The sequence below is a fragment of the Rhinoraja longicauda genome, chromosome 8 (assembly GCF_053455715.1).
Source record: "Rhinoraja longicauda isolate Sanriku21f chromosome 8, sRhiLon1.1, whole genome shotgun sequence".
In the NCBI taxonomy this organism is placed as follows: Eukaryota; Metazoa; Chordata; class Chondrichthyes; order Rajiformes; family Arhynchobatidae; genus Rhinoraja; species Rhinoraja longicauda.
Window position 1 is genome coordinate 9,465,480 of NC_135960.1, and position 19,863 is coordinate 9,485,342.

A 19,863-nucleotide genomic window follows, 5' to 3' on the forward strand; every position below is an offset into this window, starting at 1 on the left:
CATACACCCACCCTTTGTGTGAAAAAGTTACCTCTCAGATTCCTATTAAATCTTTTCCCCTTCACCTTAAACCTATGTCCTCTGGTCCTCAATTCACCTGCTCTGAGCAAGAGACTCTGTGCATCTACCTTGCGATTTCACCTATAAGTGTGAGGTGCTGCATTTTGGTAGGACAAATCAAAATAGGACATAAAGGGTAAATGGTAGGGAATTGAGGAATGCAGTGGAACAGAGGGATCTGGGAATAACTGTGCATTGTTCCCTGAAGGTGGAATCTCATGTGGATAGGGTGGTGAAGAAGGCGTTTGGTATGCTTGACTTTATAAATCAGAGCATCGAGTATAGAAGTTGGGATGTAATGTTAAAATTGTACAGGGCATTGGTGAGGCCGAATCTGGAGTATGGTGTGCAGTTCTGGTCGCCAAATTATAGGAAGGATGTCGACAAAATGGAGAGGGTACAGAGGAGATTTACTAGAATGTTGCCTGGGTTTCAGCACTTTAGCTACAGAGAGAGGTTGAACGGGTTGGGTCTTTATTCTTTGGAGCATAGAAGGTTGAGGGGGGACTTGATAGAGGTTTTTAAAATTTTGAGAGGGACGGACAGAGTTGACGTGGGTAGGCTTTTCCCTTTGAGAGTGGGGAAGATCCCAACAAGGGGACATAGCTTCAGAATTGAGGGACAAAAGTTTAGGGGTAACATGAGGGGTAACTTCTTTACTCAGAGGGTGGTGGCTGTATGGAATGGGCTTCCGGTGGAAGTGGTGGAGGCAGGCTCGATTTTATTATTTAAGAGTAAATTGGATAGGTATATGGATGAGAGGGGATTGGAGGGTTATGGTCTGAGTGCAGGTAGATGAGATTAGGTCAGGGAGAGTGGTCGGCGTGGACTGGTAGGGCCGAACGGGCCTGTTTCCGTGCTGTAGTTGTTATGTTCCGGTAGCGCAGCGGTAGAGTTGCTGCTTTACAGCGAATGCAGCGCCGGAGACTCAGGTTCCATCCTGACTACGGGTGCTGCACTGTAAGGAGTTTGTACGTTCTCCCCGTGACCTGCGTGGGTTTTCTCCGAGATCTTCGGTTTCCTCCCACACTCCAAAGACGTACAGGTATGTAGGTTAATTGGCTGGGTAAATGTAAAAATTGTCCCTAGTGGGTGTAGGATAGTGTTGGTGTACGGGGATCGCTGGGCGGCACGGACTTGGAGGGCCGAAAAGGCCTGTTTCCGGCTGTATATATATGATGATATGATGATGATATGGTTACATGGTTAAAGTCCTGAAGCTCCCAGATCCTTACACCACTTTGCTTTTATTTATATTCCCACAGCCTGAATATAAATTTGATTAGTTTGGATTATATATGCAACATTCATTCTGTGTGAGCATGTCTTTCTACCTCTACCAGACTCTGCAAACGGAACACACATATTAAAGCATTTGTGTCCAATGATTGCTGGTCAAATGCTTTTAATGTCCATCCATTCCTTTTCTTCAACAGATAAACTCCTTTTGCTTTGTTCCTGGTCTAATTATGCCGTTCCTTCTGAAAAAATCTACCAGAACATAATGAACCAGAAATCAATCACAAATGTAATATGTTCAAAGGCATGAAATAAAATAAAAGATTAAAAAAAGCTCTTTGAAAACTAAGTGGTTCCCACAAATTTACTAAATTGCTTATTTTGTCAGTTTAATAAAGTAAGCAGTTGTACTGCATGAAGCAAAGCTTGCTACTGACAAAGGCACTTCATCATTTGTAAACGCGGCCTAATCTAATAATACTATGACATTTCTAATTAGGTTTCTATCCAAACCTTAAAAGGGAACGTTACTGTTTTACAGCCAACTTCCTCACAAAACCCAGGTTCATTCCTCAACTAACGATCTCTGCAGTGAAATTGTTTACAAGAGCGTTTTATATAAATGGTTTGTACAAATGAATATCACCAGCAACTTGTCCTGGACTTACCATATCAAAGCAATGGCCTAGAAAGCACACCAATGCCAGTACTTCCTTAGAAAGGTTAGGGAGCTCGGCGTATCTCCAACAACTCTCACCAACATCTACAGTTGCGCTGTAGAATGTATTTTGTCTGGATGCATCGCAACATGGTTTGGGAACAACTTCATTCAAGACCGCTAGAAATTGCAAAGAAATGTAGACACAGTCCAGACCATCACACAAACCAACCTCCCTTCCATTGACTCCATTCACACTTCACATGGCCTCAACAAAGCCACCAGCATAATTCAGGGTGAGTTTCACCCCTCTTCTCCCCTCTCCCATCAGGCAAGAGGTACAGAAGTGTAAAACCGCTCACCTCCAGATTCAGAGGCAGTTTTTCCCTAGCTGTTATCGGGCAACTGAACCATTCTACCAGCAACTAGAGAGCAGTCCTGACCTACTATCTACCTCGTTAAAGACCCTTGGACTATATTTAATTAGAATAGAATAGAATAGAATTATTTTATTGTCGTTGCAACAGGTACAACGAAATTAAAAAAATAGCAATCCTGACAGTGCGTAACACGAAAAGTAAAACATATATGCAATAAATGCAAAACAAATAAATACAAATGTATTAAAAAACAAAAAATTTAACAGTGTGACCTAGTGCAGAAAGTAGTGTTCAGTTCTCGTATGGCCCTGGGGTAGAAACTGTTCTTGAGTCTGTTTGTTCGGGATTTGATCGACCTGAAATGTCGACCAGAGGGCAGAAGAACAAACAGACGGTGGCCGGGGTGGGATGGGTCTTTTATTATTTTGCCTGCTCTGCTGAGGCAGCGTAGGCTGAACAGGTGCTCCAGGGAGGGCAGTGAGCAGCCGATAATCTTCTGGGCCGTCGTGATGACCCTCTGAAGGGCCTTCCTGTCCTTTTCTGAGCAGCTGGCATACCATGTGGTTATACAGTATGCCAGCACACTCTCGATGGAGCAGCGATAGAAGGACATCATGAGCTTCTCCTGCAGGTTGGTCTTCCTGAGGATCCTCAGGAAGTGGAGTCTCTGCTGTGCCTTCTTCACTGTGGTAATGGTGTTGGTAGACCAGGTAAGATCCTCTGCGATGTGGATATTACTGGAATTTATCTTGCACATTATTCCCTTTATCATGTATCTGTGCACTGTGCACGGCTTGATTACAATCATGTATAGTCTTTTCGTGACTGGATAGCACGCAACAAAAAAGCTTTTGACTATACTTCGGTGTACATGGCAATAATAAACTAAAGCAAACCAAACTAAACTGAAACTGAACTGCTATCATAGCATTTAAAAGACACTTAGACAGGTACATAGATAGGAAAGGTTTAGAGGGAAATGGGCCAAATGCAGGCATGTGTGTCTTGCTTAGAAGGGAGCATCATGGTGAGGTTGGACAAGTCTTTCCACTGACTGGTCAACATGCAACAAAAAGTTTTTAACTGTTCCTCGATACAATGCCACAATAATCAAAATTAAATGCAAATAACCTAAAATGGGGGAAAACAGGACTAGCTTAGATGTGATATCTCAGGCAGCATAGATCAGTTGGCTTTATTCCATGCTGTATGACTGTTTAACTTGATGTTACTTTACTTTTTTTTGTGAGTGTGCTGGTTACCAACATCCAGAAATATATGTTAACCTTATAGATGGTGTGAAGTTTTCAGAAGGAAAACATGAAGTGCTGGAAACATTCAGCAGGTCAGGGATCACCTGTGTAGGGATAACCAATTAACGTTTCGGGTTTTACCTGGATAATTGATGGTTTTCGAGCCCTTGGATCGAACACTGCAGTGCAATTGGCAATACTGCGGGCCAAAATGCCGGAACAGCAACTGACTGACAGAGATTGAGATGGAAACTTCTAACAGGTGCCTGCGAAAATTGATAATGGATGCTGACAGATACACGTTGAAAAATAATATATTATTATTGAAATGCTATGATTTATCTCAGAAAGAGAGGGAGAGAGAGGAAAAGACTGATAAATAGGAAGCAAAGCATGTTATTTTATACTCAGAGTCTACTTGTCACAAAATGTTCCCTGTGATGAATTTGTGGAACATCTTCCCTCTCTCAGCACTGCAATATCGTGGCACTCATTAGACGTGCTTTCCTCGTGGAATCATCTCCTTTACGGTTTAGTTTCGTTTACTTTCAGAGGTGCAGCGCGGAAACAGGACCTTCGGCCCACCGAGTCCGCGCCGACTAGCGATCCCCGCACATTAACACTATTCTACACGCACTTATTTATAGAAAGCCAATTAACCCACAAACCTGCACGTCTTTGGAGTGTGGGAGGAAACCGAAGACCTCGGAGAAAACCCACGCAGGTCGTGGGGAGAACGTACAAACTCCGTACAGACAGCACCAGTAGTCGGGATCGAACCCGGGTCTCTGCCGCTGAAAGCGCTGTAAGTCAGCAACTCTTCCGCTGTATCACTGTGCCGCCAAACATATTGAAGCTCTTGTTATAAATGCCCATTCAGGAACGCCGGTGGGTAATCTTTATTTCCTGGTTCAAACACCATCATTGGGCAGAAGGTCAAAAATAAAGGTCGGCACCTTGCATGATAAGGCCTTTGAATTTGACTTGATGAGTTCTGTGACGATTTAATTATCATGTACAATGCCTGTAGCCTGATAGTCTAACAGCTTTGAAACAGTTTGGAGAAGGTTCCTGACCCAAAATGTTGCCTACCCATGTTCTCCAGAGATAATGCCTGACCCACTGAGTTACTCCAGCACTTTGTGTCTTATTTTGTAAGCCAACATCTGAAGTTCCTTGTGTCTCCAATGGCTTAGAGTCACTAGACAATAGACAATAGGCTCAGGAGTAGGTCATTTGGCCCTTCGAGCCAGCAGCGCCATTCACTGTGATCATGGCTGATCACATCCACAATCAGTACCCCGTTCCTGCCTTCTCTCCATATCCCTTGACTCCACTATATTTAAGAGCTCTCTCTTGAAAGCATCCAGAGAATCGGCCTCCACTGCCTTCTGAGGCAGAGAATTCCACAGATTCACAACTCTCTGGGTGAAAAAGTTTTTCCTCATCTCACTTCTAAATGGCCTACCCCTTATTCTTAAACTGTGGCCCCTGGTTCCGGACTCCCCCAACATTGGGAACATGTTTCCTGCCTCTAGCATATCCAATCCCTTAATAATCTTATATGTTTCAATAAGATCCCCTCTCATCCTTCTAAATTCCAGCGTATACAAGCCCAGTCGCTCCATCCTTTCAACATATCACAGTCCAGCCACCCCGGGAATTAACCTAGTGAACCTACGCTGCACTCCCTCAATAGCAAGAATGTCCTTCCTCAAATTTGGAGACCAAAACTGCACACAATACTCCAGGTGTGGTCTCACTAGGGCCCTGTACAACTGCAGAAGGACCTCTTTGCTCCTATAATCAACTCCTCTTGTTATGAAGGCGAACATGCCATTAGCTTTCTTCACTGCCTGCTGTACCTGCATGCTTCCTTTCAGTGACTGATGTACAAGGACATCCAGATCTCATTGTACTTCCCCTTTTCCTAATTTGACACCATTCAGATAATAATCTGCCTTCCTGTTCTTGCCACCAAAGTGGATAACCTCACACTTATCCACATTAAACTGCATCTGCCATGCATCCGTCCACTCACACAACCTGTCCAAGACACCCTGCATCCTCATAGCATCCTCCTCACAGTTCACACTACCACCCAGCTTTGTGGCAACTGCAAATTTGCTAATGTTATTTTTAATCCCTTCACCTAAATCATTAATGTGTATTGTAAATAGCTGCGGCCCCAGCACCGAACCTTGCGGCACCCCACTAGTCACTGCCTGCCATTCCGAAAGGGACCCGTTAATCCCTACTCAATGTTTCCTGTCTGTCAACCAATTTTCTATCCATGTCAGTACCCTACCCCCAATACCATGTGCTCTAATTTTGCCCACTAATCTCCTCTGTGGGACCTTGTCAAAGGCTTGATTGGGATAGTTATCAGCACATGAGCTACAAGACCGGTGTAATGAGCTGTTAATGTTAAAGTGGTGGCTGACCTCCCTTAAATATCTGAAATGTTTCAGTAAGATGTTGTCAAGTTGGAAAGGGTATAGAGAAGATTTACGAGGATGTTGCCAGGACTCGAGGGTTTGAGCTATCGGGAGCGGTTGAGCAGGCTGGGACTCTATTCCTTGGAGCGCAGGAGGATGAAGGGTGATCTTATAGAGGTGTACAAAATCATGAGAGGAATAGATCAGGTGGACGCACAGTGTCTCTAGCCCGGAGTAGGGGAATCGTGAACCAGAGGACATAGGTTTAAAGTGAAGGGGGAAAGATTTAATAGGATTTCACACAAAGAGTGGTGGGTGTATGGAACGAGCTGCCAGAGGAGATAGTTGAGGCAGGGATTATTGCGATGTTTAAGAAACAATTAGACATATACATGGATAGGATAGGTTTAGAGGGATATGGGCCAAATGCAGGCAAGTGAATTGATGTAGATGTTGGTCAGTGTGGGCCGAAAGGCCTGTTTCCATGCCGTATGATTCTATGCCTCTATGACACTGTGAGATCACCTCTTATTTATTTGAACTCCTGCAAGCAGAAGCTCAACTTGTTCAACCTTACCTTATAAGACCTCTCCGTATAAAAGTCAATACGCCATGTGAATGCGTGATAAGACTTTGCTTTGGCCACATTTGGAGTTCCTTGTATCTCCTTGAAATGATTTATATTGCATTAATCCTTCCAAACTCTATCTCCAAGATGAAAAAGAAAATTAATGAAACAAGAGCTTATCGTTTTGCCTTTGTAAGTCTGCTCTTACAGCAATCTTTGCGGTTTTAGAACCCAAACTAAAATTACATAAATAGTCAATTCTTTAATTATTTTATGATCTTTTTTTTTGTTTATTACTTGTCCTGAGTCACATCGGTGTCCTGAACTGCACAAATTGGCCCACATCCATTCTTCTTAATTAAAGAAAAAAATAAAGTTTTTTGAAGTTGAATTGAGAAAAGATTAGCCATTGTCACTTGTGCATGAAGTGAAACTCCCTCCAAACCAGTTAGATTTCAATCGGTACTTCATCCATTATTTAAGTTGGACAAGAAACCATGAGCTGGATTGCAGGCCTCCAGGCTACGTATGAAAGCACCCAAAGGAATGGTGCTATTTTAGTGGAGATGGTCAATACTAAACATCGATGTGCTGGAAACATCAAGGCGAAATGAGAGATAGGGCAGAAGATTTTGACAGACACTCTAGATGATGCATAATAGGATAACAAATGCTTATAGCTGTATGTTGAAAGAAAAAAATCAATACAGTGATAACATGCTTTATCTCAGGGAAACACAAATACAAGGAAACAAGAGATCACCAAACAATGACCGTCACCATCAAGAGAGTCCGAACATCTACCAGTGATAGTCAACTATATTACGAGACTGGAGGTCACCGTTATCCAGAGGTAACTCAGAAGTAACTCAACCTCAATATTAGGCTGAAGTAACTCAACGGGTCAGACAACATCCCTGGAGAATATGAATAGGAGGCGTTTCGGGTCGGAAACTGAACTGTCGACTTATCCATGTTCTCCAGGGATGCTGCCTGACTTGCAGTTACTTCAGCATTTTGTGTCTTTCCTTGGTAAGCCAGCATCTGCAGTAACTAGTGTAGCCGGAATACGTTGGCCGGTGTGGACAGGTTGGGCCGAAGGGCCTTTTTCCATGCTGTATCACTCTTTGACTCTATGACCCTAATGCGCCATAGACACCAAGACATTGCCTGCCGATTCGCGATCTTTACCACAAAAGGAGGATAAAGGGTCCAAGTGCATGTGAACATCACCATCTGCGGCTTCCCCTCCAAATTACAGGACCCTCCTGATTTAGAAATGTATTGCTGTTCCTTCATTGCCACCATGTATACACGCTCAATCTTCTTTCTAACACCAGAGTAGCAGAATCTTCACCAGAAAGATTGCCGTGTTTGCTGAGCTGTTGCCGGGCTGAGGCAAGGCACCACCTCTCAACCATCTTCTCATACTTACCCCTGGACCATGAGCCCACAGATGAGCATCAGGCCATTATCTCTCAAACTTTATCACTTCCAGCTGTTTGCCCTCCACAACCTCTAACCTGTCACTCCCCAGCCTGCTTTTACCTTCTCCCCAAATAAACAAAGAGTCTGAAGAAAGGATCCGACCTGCAAATGTTCTCCAGGGATGCTGCCTGACCCACTGAGTTCATCCAGCATTATGTGGCTTTCAACAGTATATGTATCGCTGGTAAACATTTAGTATATGTTTAGTGAAACGTATAAGATTATTAAGGTAGGAAAATAACTGCAGATGCTGGTACAAATCGAAGGTATTTATTCACAAAATGCTGGAGTAACTCAGCAGGTCAGGCAGCATCTCAGGAGAGAAGGAATGGGTGACGTTTCGGGTCGAGACCCTTCTTCAGACTCTTCTTCAGACCCTTCTTCACAAGCTCTGGATGCATTCAAGAGAGAGCTAGATAGAGCTCTTAAGGATAACGGAGTCAGGGGGTATGGGGAGAAGGCAGGAACGGGGTACTAATTGGGAATGATAAGCCATGATCACATTGAATGGTGGTACTGGCTCGAAGGGCCGAATGGCCTCCTCCTGCACCTATTGTCTATTGTCTATTGTCTACTTTGTGATGGACTTTGTATATATTTGTTAACACTGTGATAAATATGAAACTAAAGTGCTCATCAAATGTCTGTTTGCCAGTTAACTGTTGTTGAGGAGGAAATATTCTCATCTCTGACTCCAATACCGTCATAGGGTGAGAGGGACAAGGTTTTATGGAGTTTTATTGGTGAGAATTGGGTAGCACGGTGGCACAAGGGTAGAGTTGCTGCCTTACAGCGCTTACAGCACCAGAGACCCTGCTTCGATCCCGACTGTAAGGCAGCAACTCTACCGTTGCCCCACCATGTGCACGGTGCCCCCTCAAGTATTGAGGCAAATATTTCAATAGGGTGTGACATCTGACGACATGTTAAAGCAGGACCCAATCCACCCTCTCAACTGATTATAAAAGCTGAGAAGTAGAAACGTGGAACTGTAAATGCTGGTTTACCAAAGAAGGGACACATAATGGAATTCTCTGCCTCAGAAGGCAGTGGAGGCCAGTTCGTTGGATGCTTTCAAGAGAGAGCTGGATAGAGCTCTTAAGGATAGCGGAGTGAGGGGGTATGGGGAGAAGGCAGGAACAGGGTACTGATTGAGTGTGATCAGCCATGATCGCATTGAATGGTGGTGCTGGCTCGATGGGCTGAATGGCCTACTCCTGCACCTATTGTCTATTGTCTATTGTCTATTGTCATAATGCTCTCTTGAAAGCATCCAGAGAATTGGCCTCCACTGCCTTCTGAGGCAGAGAATTCCACAGATTTACAACTCTCTGACTGAAAAGGGTTTTCCACATCTCCGTTCTAAATGGCCTACCCCTTATTCTTAAACTGTGGCCTCTGGTTCTGAACTCTCCCAACATTGGGAACATGTTTCCTGCCTCTAGCATGTCCAATCCCTTAATAATCTTATTCACAAAATGCTGGAGTAACTCAGCAGTTCAGGCAGCATCTCAGGAGAGAAGGAATGGGTGACATTTTGGGTCGAGACCCTTCTTCAGTCTGGTCTCGACCCGAAACGTCACCCATTCCCTCTCTCCTGAGATGCTGCCTGACCTGCTGAGTGACTCCAGCATTTTGTGAATAAATACCTTCGATTTGTACCAGCATCTGCAGTTATTTTCCTACCTTAATAATCTTATATGTTTCACAAAACATATCATATCAATAGACAATAGACAATAGACAATAGACAATAGACAATAGGTGCAGGAGTAGGCCATTCAGCCCTTCGAGCCAGCACCGCCATTCAATGCGATCATGGCTGATCACTCTCAATCAGTACCCCGTTCCTCCCTTCTCCCCATACCCCCTCACTCCGCTATCCTTAAGAGCTCTATCCAGCTCTCTCTTGAAAGCATCCAACAAACTGGCCTCCACTGCCTTCTGAGGCAGAGAATTCCACACCATATCATATATATACAGCGCGGAAACAGGCCTTTTCGGCCCACCAAGTCCGCGCCGCCCAGCGATCCCCGCACATTAATGTTTACCAGCGATACATATACTGTTGAAAGCCACATAATGCTGGATGAACTCAGTGGGTCAGGCAGCATCCCTGGAGAATGTTGTCACGTGACATTTTGGGTCGGGACCCTTCTTCAGACCTTTCATAAGAAAAAAACCAACCAGATGCCAACTTGAAGAGCCGCAATTATCTGCCAACACATATTCTTTAACCAACTTAATTACCACCTTTCTGGTTGCGGGAGCTTTCTGTGTGCAAACTGATTGCCAGAACGCCTATCTTGCGAACAATGCATTCACTTCAAGATACATCACTGATTTAATATTTTCCTTATCATTTGTGATTAGAGATGAAGATCAAAAGGGAAGGTGGACAACACTTCAGAGTTATGATGAATGGTCGTTGATCTGAACCATTATCGGCTTCCCTCTCCACGGCTGCTGTCTGACCTATTGAGTGATTGCAACACGTTTTTAAATTTTTTTATTTCAGCTTTCCATTATCTGGATTTTTCCCTCCATTTTCACCATACCGTTTCCACCATTTTAGTTTTGCTTAGAGTTTAGAGATACGGCGCGGATATAGGCCCTTCGGCCAACGAGTCCACGCCGACCAGCGATCCCCGCACACTGACATTATCCTACACGCACTAGGGACAACTTAGCATTTTACCAAGCCAATTAACCTACAAACCCGCATGTCTTTGGAGTGTGGGAGGAAACCGGAGCACCCAGCCAAAAACCCACACGGTCACGGGGAGAACGTACAAACTCTGCACAGACAGCAACAGTAGTCAGGATTGAACCCATGTCTCTGGCGCTGTAAGGCAGCAACTCTACCGCTGCGCCATCGTGTCGCCCACTTACTTACACGGAATATCTTAAAAACAGTTAATGCTGCCAACATTACTGTGTGTGTCATCGTGCCCTGCCAAAGAGGTATTATCATTTTTATCCTCAAAGTCTCTCTGACTTGAAAAGAGGACATAATTATTATATTCATTCCAGATATAAAACAGCCACCCAGACTTGATGATGAGTTGGTTTGATCGTTCCACGGATCAGTCAGTCACCTACCTTTATATGACAGAACCTTGAAGTCTTCCCATGGCTGCTAAAATGAAAGTCTTGAAGTCAAGCTTGATCAGAGCGATACTGTGCCAACAAAAATCGTATCAGAGTACTGGAGGAAAAATCATGTTCTGAAATGCCTTCACTTGAAATAACAGTGATAGTAAGTCTGGGAATAAGTGACTCGGGGGGGGGGGAAGTATTAATAAACTAAGATACGTGGAAAACTTAGCAGTGCACTTAGGTTGCTGTCAAGATTCTAAATAATTATTAATTTCATAAGTAGAATGTAATGGCAATGAAATGAATGACACGTTTTCCACATATGAAACACAGCAGAAAACGACTGCAGTATTTTGGTGACTTTTATTTCCTGATCTCCGCAAAATGCTAAGATAAATTAATCTCGTCTGCCTGCACATAAATGGCACAGTGGCACAGCGGCAGAGCCACTGCCTTACATCGCCAGAAACACACCGTGCCTCCCTGCTCTGCATAAATCTATGTCTGTAAAATATCTGTAAGTCTGTAGGGCGGCGCAGTGGCGCAGCGGTAGAGTTGCTGCTTTACAGCGTCAGGGACCCGGGTTCGATCCTGACTACAGGTACCTGTCTGTACAGAGTTTGTACGTTCTCCCCTGGTGATCTGCGTGGGTTTTCTCTGGGAGCTCCTGTTTCCCCCCACGCTCCAAAGACGTACGGGTTTTGTCTGTTAATTGCCTTTGGTCTAATTGTAGTTTGTCCCCAGTGTGTGTAGGATAGTGCCAGTGTGCGAGGATCGCTGGCCGGCGCGGACCTGTTGGGCCGAAGGGCCTGTTTCCATGCTGTATCTCTAAAACTAAAACTAAAATGGAAGTGAGTGATCTCAATTATAATCACATTGTCCGTTCCTTATTCTTTGCGGAAGCATGCTGTCTTCTGTAAGTGGCACACGTCCTTAGATTTGTGTAACAGTGACAGCATGTCATAGGGTACGAAACACTCCGAGGATCATGAGGTCTTGGGAAGCTTTTGATGAGTAACCTTTTGTTTCCCTGAGGAAAAGGGAGGTCAAGATATCTGAAGCCGCGTACAAAGGCTCGAACAGTAGACATGGGAGATCTTCGTGAAACTCAGTCAGTGTAAATCAGACGCGCCAAACATATTCTGAGCTTTATCATTAAAAGGCAAAGAATAAAATCTAAAATCTAAAATCTAAAATCTAAAATCTAAAATCTAAAATCTAAAATCTAAAATCTAAAATCTAAAATCTAAAATCTAAATTCTAAATTCTAAATTCTAAAATCTAAAATCCAAAGCAGGATGGTTTCGCTGAAGCTTGAATATTGACCTCTCTAGCTTCAAGTACCCCTTGGCTTCCCTCTCTCTCCATCCCTGCCCCATCCCAGTTCTCCGACTAGTCTAACTGTCCTTGTTTACATTTTATCTCTGTTTGCTTTGTTGTTACCTTCTCCTAGATAACAATGATCTATTCTACGATTTTCCTTGATCTCTATCCCCTTTGCCTCATTTTCACACCTCACATTTCCCTATCTCTGTGTCTCCCTCTCCCCTGATTCAGTCTGAAGAAGGTTCTGGACTGGAAACATTGCCGTTCCTTCTATCCAGAGATGCTGCCTGTCCCGCTGATTTACTCCAGCATTTTGTGTCTATCCTTCTGCATAATAGTCTCGGATCCCTCTAACTGAGCTTTAAATACCTTCAGTGTTAATTGAAATGGGACAATACCTTGGAGCTATTCCACAACACACAGAAATGTTTCTAAAAATAGCCATGTCTACTTGACATAGTCCCATGTGCCAAACAATTTTATACAACTATGTGATGATACAGTCTCGGTCTTTTAAAAAAAAGCTGCATCCAGGCAAATCTACCTCGAGCACTCTCGATCTCACGGGACTACGCTTCCTTGGAACATGTCAACGAACACACTATTATGAACCTGGACCCACTCTTCCTTTGAAATTTTAATGAAGGATTGGATTATTCCAATGCTCTAAGGTCAAAGAGCTGTAATAGGCTAGATGGGAGGGAGAGGACAGTCAGAATACCAATGCAAAGAAATTACATCTATGCACCGTAAAACTTAAAATTGTCTCTTTAACCAGTGAAGTTTCCCTTTTGCACAGTTCACAGAAGCTGTGCAGTATCAGACTCTGAACAGCATCTCATTAGAAGGGATGGGGAATGTAAATGCATGTCATGTAAATGTATTCGAATTTTCTGTCGAGGGCCACGATTGTAATAGAGTCATAGAATGTCCTGAGATTGTGAAAAGTGCCTCACTAATTCATTTCATAATTTCATGCGTTATTGGAGCAGGAGTAGGCCATTCCACCCACCGAGACAGAGGGTGGTGAATCTGTGGAATCCTTTGCCACAGAAGGATGTCGAGGCCAAGCCAGTGGATATTTTTAAGGCAGAGATAGGTAGGTTCTTGATCAGTACGGGTGTCAGAGGTTATGGGGAGAAGGCAGGAGAATTGGGTTAGGAGGGAGATAGATCAGATAGATAGGATTGAATGGCAGAGTAGACTTGATGGGCCAAATGGCCTAATTCTGCTCCTATTCGTTACGACCTTATGAGTCTACACCATTCAGTCATGGCTGATCTATTTTTCCCTCTTGACCCCATTCTCCTGCCATTCTCCCCATAAACCCTGACACCCGTACTAATCAAGAATCTATTCATCTCCACCTTAACAATATCCACTGACGGCCTCCACAGCCTTCTGTGGCAATGAATTCCACAGATTCACCACCCTCTGACTAAATAAATTCCTCCCCATCTCCTTTCTAAAGGCACGTCCTTTTATTCTGAGGCTATAGCCTCTGATCCTAGGGTCACCCATTCGTGGAAACAACCTCTTCACATCCACTCTATCCCGGCCTTTCACCATTTGGCTGATCCTGCCTTCTCCCCATAACCTAAACTTCCTAATCAAGTATCTGTCAATCTCCGATTTAAAAATACCCATTTTATTTTAGAATCCCACATTTATCTTACCTCATTATTTAATCATCACTCTTTTCCTCAACGGGTCAGGCAGCAACTTTAGTTTGATTTTGTTTAAAGACACAGGGCGGAAACAGGTCTTTCGGCCCATCGGGTCCATGCCGACCTGCGATCACCCCGTTCACTAACACTATTCTACACAAACATAATTTACCATTTTACCAAGTCAATTAACCTACAAACCTGTACGTCTTTGGAGTGTGGGTGTAAACCGAAGCACCTGGAGAAAACCTACGCAGGTCACAATGAGAACGCACAAACTCCGTACAGACAAGCACCGCGCAGTCAGAATCGAACCTGGGTCTCTGGCGCTGTAAGGCTGCAACTCTACTGCTACGCCACTGTGTCACCTCTGGAGAATATGGGTTGGTGACTTTTTGGGTCAGAACCCTTCTTTAGACTCTGAAGTCTGTAAACATGAGATGAGGTTACTTCTTTTATCTTCTCTCAGAACATTCATAAGTCTTGGAAATTATATTTGTCAAAGCACAGCAGAAGCAAAGTTTTTCCAGTATTTCTGAGGCCAAGTTGGAAAAATTCTTGCTTGGCAAGGGAATGAAATGTTTCCAGGGTTAGGAAAAAACATGGAACTGTGGCGCGTCGGTAGAGGCCCGAAATAAAGGCAAGGAGCCAGGTAATTTTGGGGGCGTTTTGATTTAATACTCGGTTATCAGACGGGTCGAGTCTGCCGGAATGGCTTCGCGCCCAAAACCTTGTCCTTATATCTGTAGTACCGGACCGCCCCCCTGGACTTGTCCATTCCCGTGCCGAGGGGTCGGTAGTGGTATGGCCCGACCCTTGGGAGCCGCCACAGGACCCCCCCCAGAACCGGAGGCACAAAGCGCACTGGTGGTCGTACAGGAACAGACCCTTTAGCCCACATTGTCCGTACCACAGTACTAGTCATAGATATCTACTTGAAATTTGGCACGGATTTAGATAAAAAATCATTGAGAAGGAATTCATAACTCGTCAGTGCAAAATGCTGCACACTAATTAATTAAGCTAATTAGAAAAAGTCAGAGCACTCCAGCCAGGGGGCTCCATCGACCAGGGCTCCAGCCATGGGGCTCCATCGACCCAGGCTCCGTCAGCTGTGGGCTCTGTCGATCCGCGTGACCCCGCTCTGCCCTGCTCCGGTCCCAGCTTCTCTGCGACTTTCCCGGAGCCCGGAGAGAGAATTCTGAACACCCATGACCAAAATATTTTAAACGTCGGTTTTAATTCCAGATAGACGGCTGTTACTAATTGTGTACCGTGTCGAGGAAACGGAAACTTGCCAGGTTTTGAAGCGTATTGAAGAAGCCGTTGTAAGGCAGCAACTCTACCGCTGCGCCACCGTGCCGCCCTGTCGGTTGTTAACCTGAAATTTTGATAATTGCTTCCACATCCTCCCCCACTTTCTGCATGGTCTGCTGAGTTTTTGCAGAAGTTCCTAGGCAACTACTTCAAAGACCAAGGCAGTAACCCCTGTTGTCCAGCCCAACTAGGGTTGCCAACTGTCCCGTATTAGCTGGGACATCCCGTCATTTGGGCTAAATTGGTTGTTCCCGTACGGGACTGCTCTTGTCCTGTATTAGGCCCGGGGGAGGGTGCTGTAGGCCCGGATGCTGAAGGCCCGACCGATGTAGGCCCGGACGCTGTAGGCCCGGACGCCGTAGGCCCGGATGCTGTAGGACCGGATGCTGTAGGCCCGGAGAGTGTGGGCCCGGACAGTGTAGGTCCGGACAATGTTGGTCCGGGCACTGTAGGTCTGGACACTGTTGGCCCGGGGGCTGCTGGAGGTCCAGACAGTGTAGGTGCCGCCTAACGGAGGTTGCATAGCAACCCGCCTCCCGGCCCGGGCAGACACCATTGGTGGAGCAGGAACACGTGGCCGCTGGCTGGGTTAGGTCATGGGGCGTGGGGCGGTGACATCACCTTGTCCCTTATTTGGGAGTGAGATAGTTGGTACCCATAAGCCTATCTCTCCCTCCTAACCCCATTCTCCTGCCTTCTCCCCATTAACCTCTGACACCCGTACTAATCAAGAATCTACTGTATCTATATCTGCCTTAAGTATATCCACTGACATGGCCTCCACAGCCTTCTATGGCAAAGAATTCCACAGAATCACCACCCTCTGACTAAAGAAATTTCTCCTCATCTCCTTCCGAAAAGAACGTCCTTTAATTCTGAGGCTATGGCCTCTTGTCCTAGCCTCTCCCACTAGTGGAAACTAGTCAATTCCTCTCCCAAGTCCAGCAACGCAATGAGTCACCTGTGATACAGAGGAACTGCGGATGCTGGTTTAAACTCCGACACAAAATGCTGGAGTAACTCAGTGGGTCAGGCAGCATCTCTAGAGAGAAGGAATGGGTGACGTTTCGGGTCAAGATCTTTGTTCTGACTGAGAGTCGGGGGAAAGGGAAACGAGAGGTAGAGACGGAGATATAGAGAGATATAGAACTCTCTCTTGTTTTCAAGAGAGAGTTAGACATAGCTCTTAGGACTAACGGAATCAAGGGATATGGGGAGAAAGCAGGAACGGGGTACTGATTCTGCATGACCAGCCATGATCATATTGAATGGCGGTGCTGGCGGCGTAGGCCGAATGGCCTACCCCTACACCAATTTTCTATGTTTCTATGTTTCCAAATGAATAAAAGATTTGCAAAAAGTCCTAGGAGAGTGGAAATGTACCTTTGGGAGAGGGAAACTAGAGCTATTGTATTTAATGACTTTGTACAAGGACACCCACATCAGCATTTGATGCAACACCACGTCGACATTATCACAACAAGGCCTATTGTGTGCCCTACTTTTCCTTGATTATCGTTGCTTTTTGCACATCTTCCATTCATTCCTCCCAAGTACCGCCCATATCTCTCGTTCCCCTTTCCCCTGACTCTCAGTCTGAAGAAGGGTCTCTGCCCATAACGTCACCCATTCCTTTCCTCCAGAGATGCTGCTTGACCCGCTGAGTTACTCAGGCCTTTTGTTTTTTGTCACCTGTGATAACCTGCTTCAACTGGCTGCAACATTATAGGCAGCACAGCTGGTAGAGCTGCTGCCTCACAGCGCAAGGGACCCTGGTTCGATCCTGATCTCGGGTGCAAGAGATCGCTCTAGCACAGTCCAGCCCCTTGTTGAACAGCGGTATTGTATGCAATGAAAGTCTTGCAAGGGGACGAAGCAAAATAGGAAAGTGTGGCCACAGTACAATCCTATTTTAATATTTGCATCATCAGCAGGCAGCACTGTGGTGTAGCTCGGCCCACCGAGTCCGCGCCGACCAGCGATCCTCGCACACGAACACTATCCTATACACACTAGGGACGATTTACATTTAAAGCAAGCCAATTGGCTTCGGTAAAAATTGAAATTGTCCCTTGTGTGCATGTAGCATGTGCTACATAGCGGAACGGGGATCGCTGGTCGGCACGGACTCGGTGGGCCGATGGGCCTGTTTCCGCGCTGTAATCCTAAACTACTCATAACTAAACTATTAATGGTGGTTGACGTTTCAGGTAGAGACCCTTCTTCAGACTCAGTCTGAAGAAGAGCCTCGGCCTGAAATGTCACCTATTCCTTTCCTCCAGACATGCTGCCTGGCCCGCTGAGTTCCTCCAGCATTTTGTGTCTATCTTCGGTGTAAGCCAGCAACCTTCCTACACATATAAATGGTGGTTGTTGGTCATTCATGGGTCAAAAGTCCTATGTGAATGCGGCATAGGAACATAGAAAATAGGTGCAGGAGTAGGCCATCTGGCCCTTCGAGCCAGCACCGCCATTCAATGTGATCATGGCAGATCATCCAGAATCAGTACTCTGTTTTTGCTTTCTCCCCATATCCCATTAGCCCTCAGGGCTATATCTTGCTGATTTTAACTTCCACCTTCACTCCTTCAGAGATGACTGAATGGAGTGAATTAATCTTTCAGTGGTGAAATTGCAAATTATTTCATTTCTTTAATTTTCATTGGAGGTCACACAATCTCTACAATAGGCAGTGAGATACATTCTGGCAGACTGTCACTCAGAGGCTTAGTGTGTGAGGTTCTCCAGTACATTTAGACTGTCATGTAAACACCTGCACAATGCTTCTCACATGCTGTGTTTTCCCCTGCTTAATTGCCTGCTACATTAGCATGTTAGCTTTTAATGATTTTGTACAAGGACACCTACCTCAACATTAAACAGTATACAAAACTATGAGGGCCACAAATAGGACAGACACACAGTGTCTTTTTTTCCCCCCAGAGTTGAGTAGCTTTTAAGGAGAGAGGGGGGGAATGTTTAAAGGAGATTCGCGAAGCAACTCTTTTTTTGCATGGAGTTTTAGGTACTTGGTACACGCCGACAAGGGGTCTTCAGTCTGAAGAAGGCTCTTGCTTCGAAACGTCACCCGTTCCTTTTCTCCAGAGATGCTGCCTGACCCGCTGAGTTACTCCAGCATTTTGTGGCCATCTTTGGTATAACATGCTAAAAACAAGGAAATTCACTGCACCTTCACGGTACACGTGACAATAAAATGTCTGTCTATCCAGGCACGGTGGCGCAGCGGTAGAGTTGCTGCCTTACAGCGGATGCAGCGCCGTCGACTCACGTTCGATCCTGACTACGGGTGCTGTACTGTACGGAGTTTGTACGTTCTCCCCGTGACCTGCTTGGGTTTTCTCCGAGATCTTCGGTTTCCTCCCACACTCCAAAGACGTACAGGTTTGTAGGTTAATTGGCTGGGCAAATGTAAAAATTGTCGCTAGTGGGTGTAGGATATGCTGGGGATCGCTGGGCGGTGCGGACCCGGTGGGCTGAAGGGCCTGTTTCTGCGCTGTATCTCTAAATCTAAAAAAATCAGTAATGATCAGTAATCAACTTGATGGAAGAATGTTGTTTTTACATGTTACATGCGGTCTCTTCCCTCATAAGTTGACTAAGGGTCAGGCAATGGATCCCTGCAGTAGTTTAGTTTAGTTTAGTTTATAGGTAAAGCACGGAAACAGGTCCTTTCGGCCCACCGGGTCCGCGCCGACCAGCGATCCCCGCAGATTAACACTATCCTATACCCACTCGGGACATTTTTTACATTTACCAAGCCAATTAACCTACATACCTGTACATCTTTGGTGTGTGGGAGGAAACCGAAGATCTCGGAGAAAATCCACGCAGGTCACGGGAAGAATGTACAAACTCCGTACAGACAACACCCGTAGTCGGGATCGAACCCGGGTTGCCGGGGCTGCAAGGCAGCAAATCTACCGATGCGCCATCGTGCCTCCCAGTATGCCACCAGACATAAACCACCTGAGAATGATCTGCTCTTTGTTCTCCGTCTGTTAAATCACTCTTAATCCATGTCGTACACTTCCTCCATTGCAAGCAGGGTAGTGGAGATAAAAAAGGCTGCAGATGCGGGAATCTGGAGCAAGAAACAATCTTCTGGAGGAAGAATTTCACTCTACCGTCATGGTACACGTGGCAATAAAATGTCTGTCTATCCATCTATCAGCAGTAATGGCAGTACTGCTGGATAAGCAATAACTTCATGTTAGCAACACCAGAATGAAATTACTAGAAGGCAAAGGAAATCAACTTATGTTGGGTCTTTGAGGGAAGCTATCTTCAAGGTCAGCAATAAGCACCAATACTTCACTATTGGGGATAGTTTATGGCTCTATACAACATAA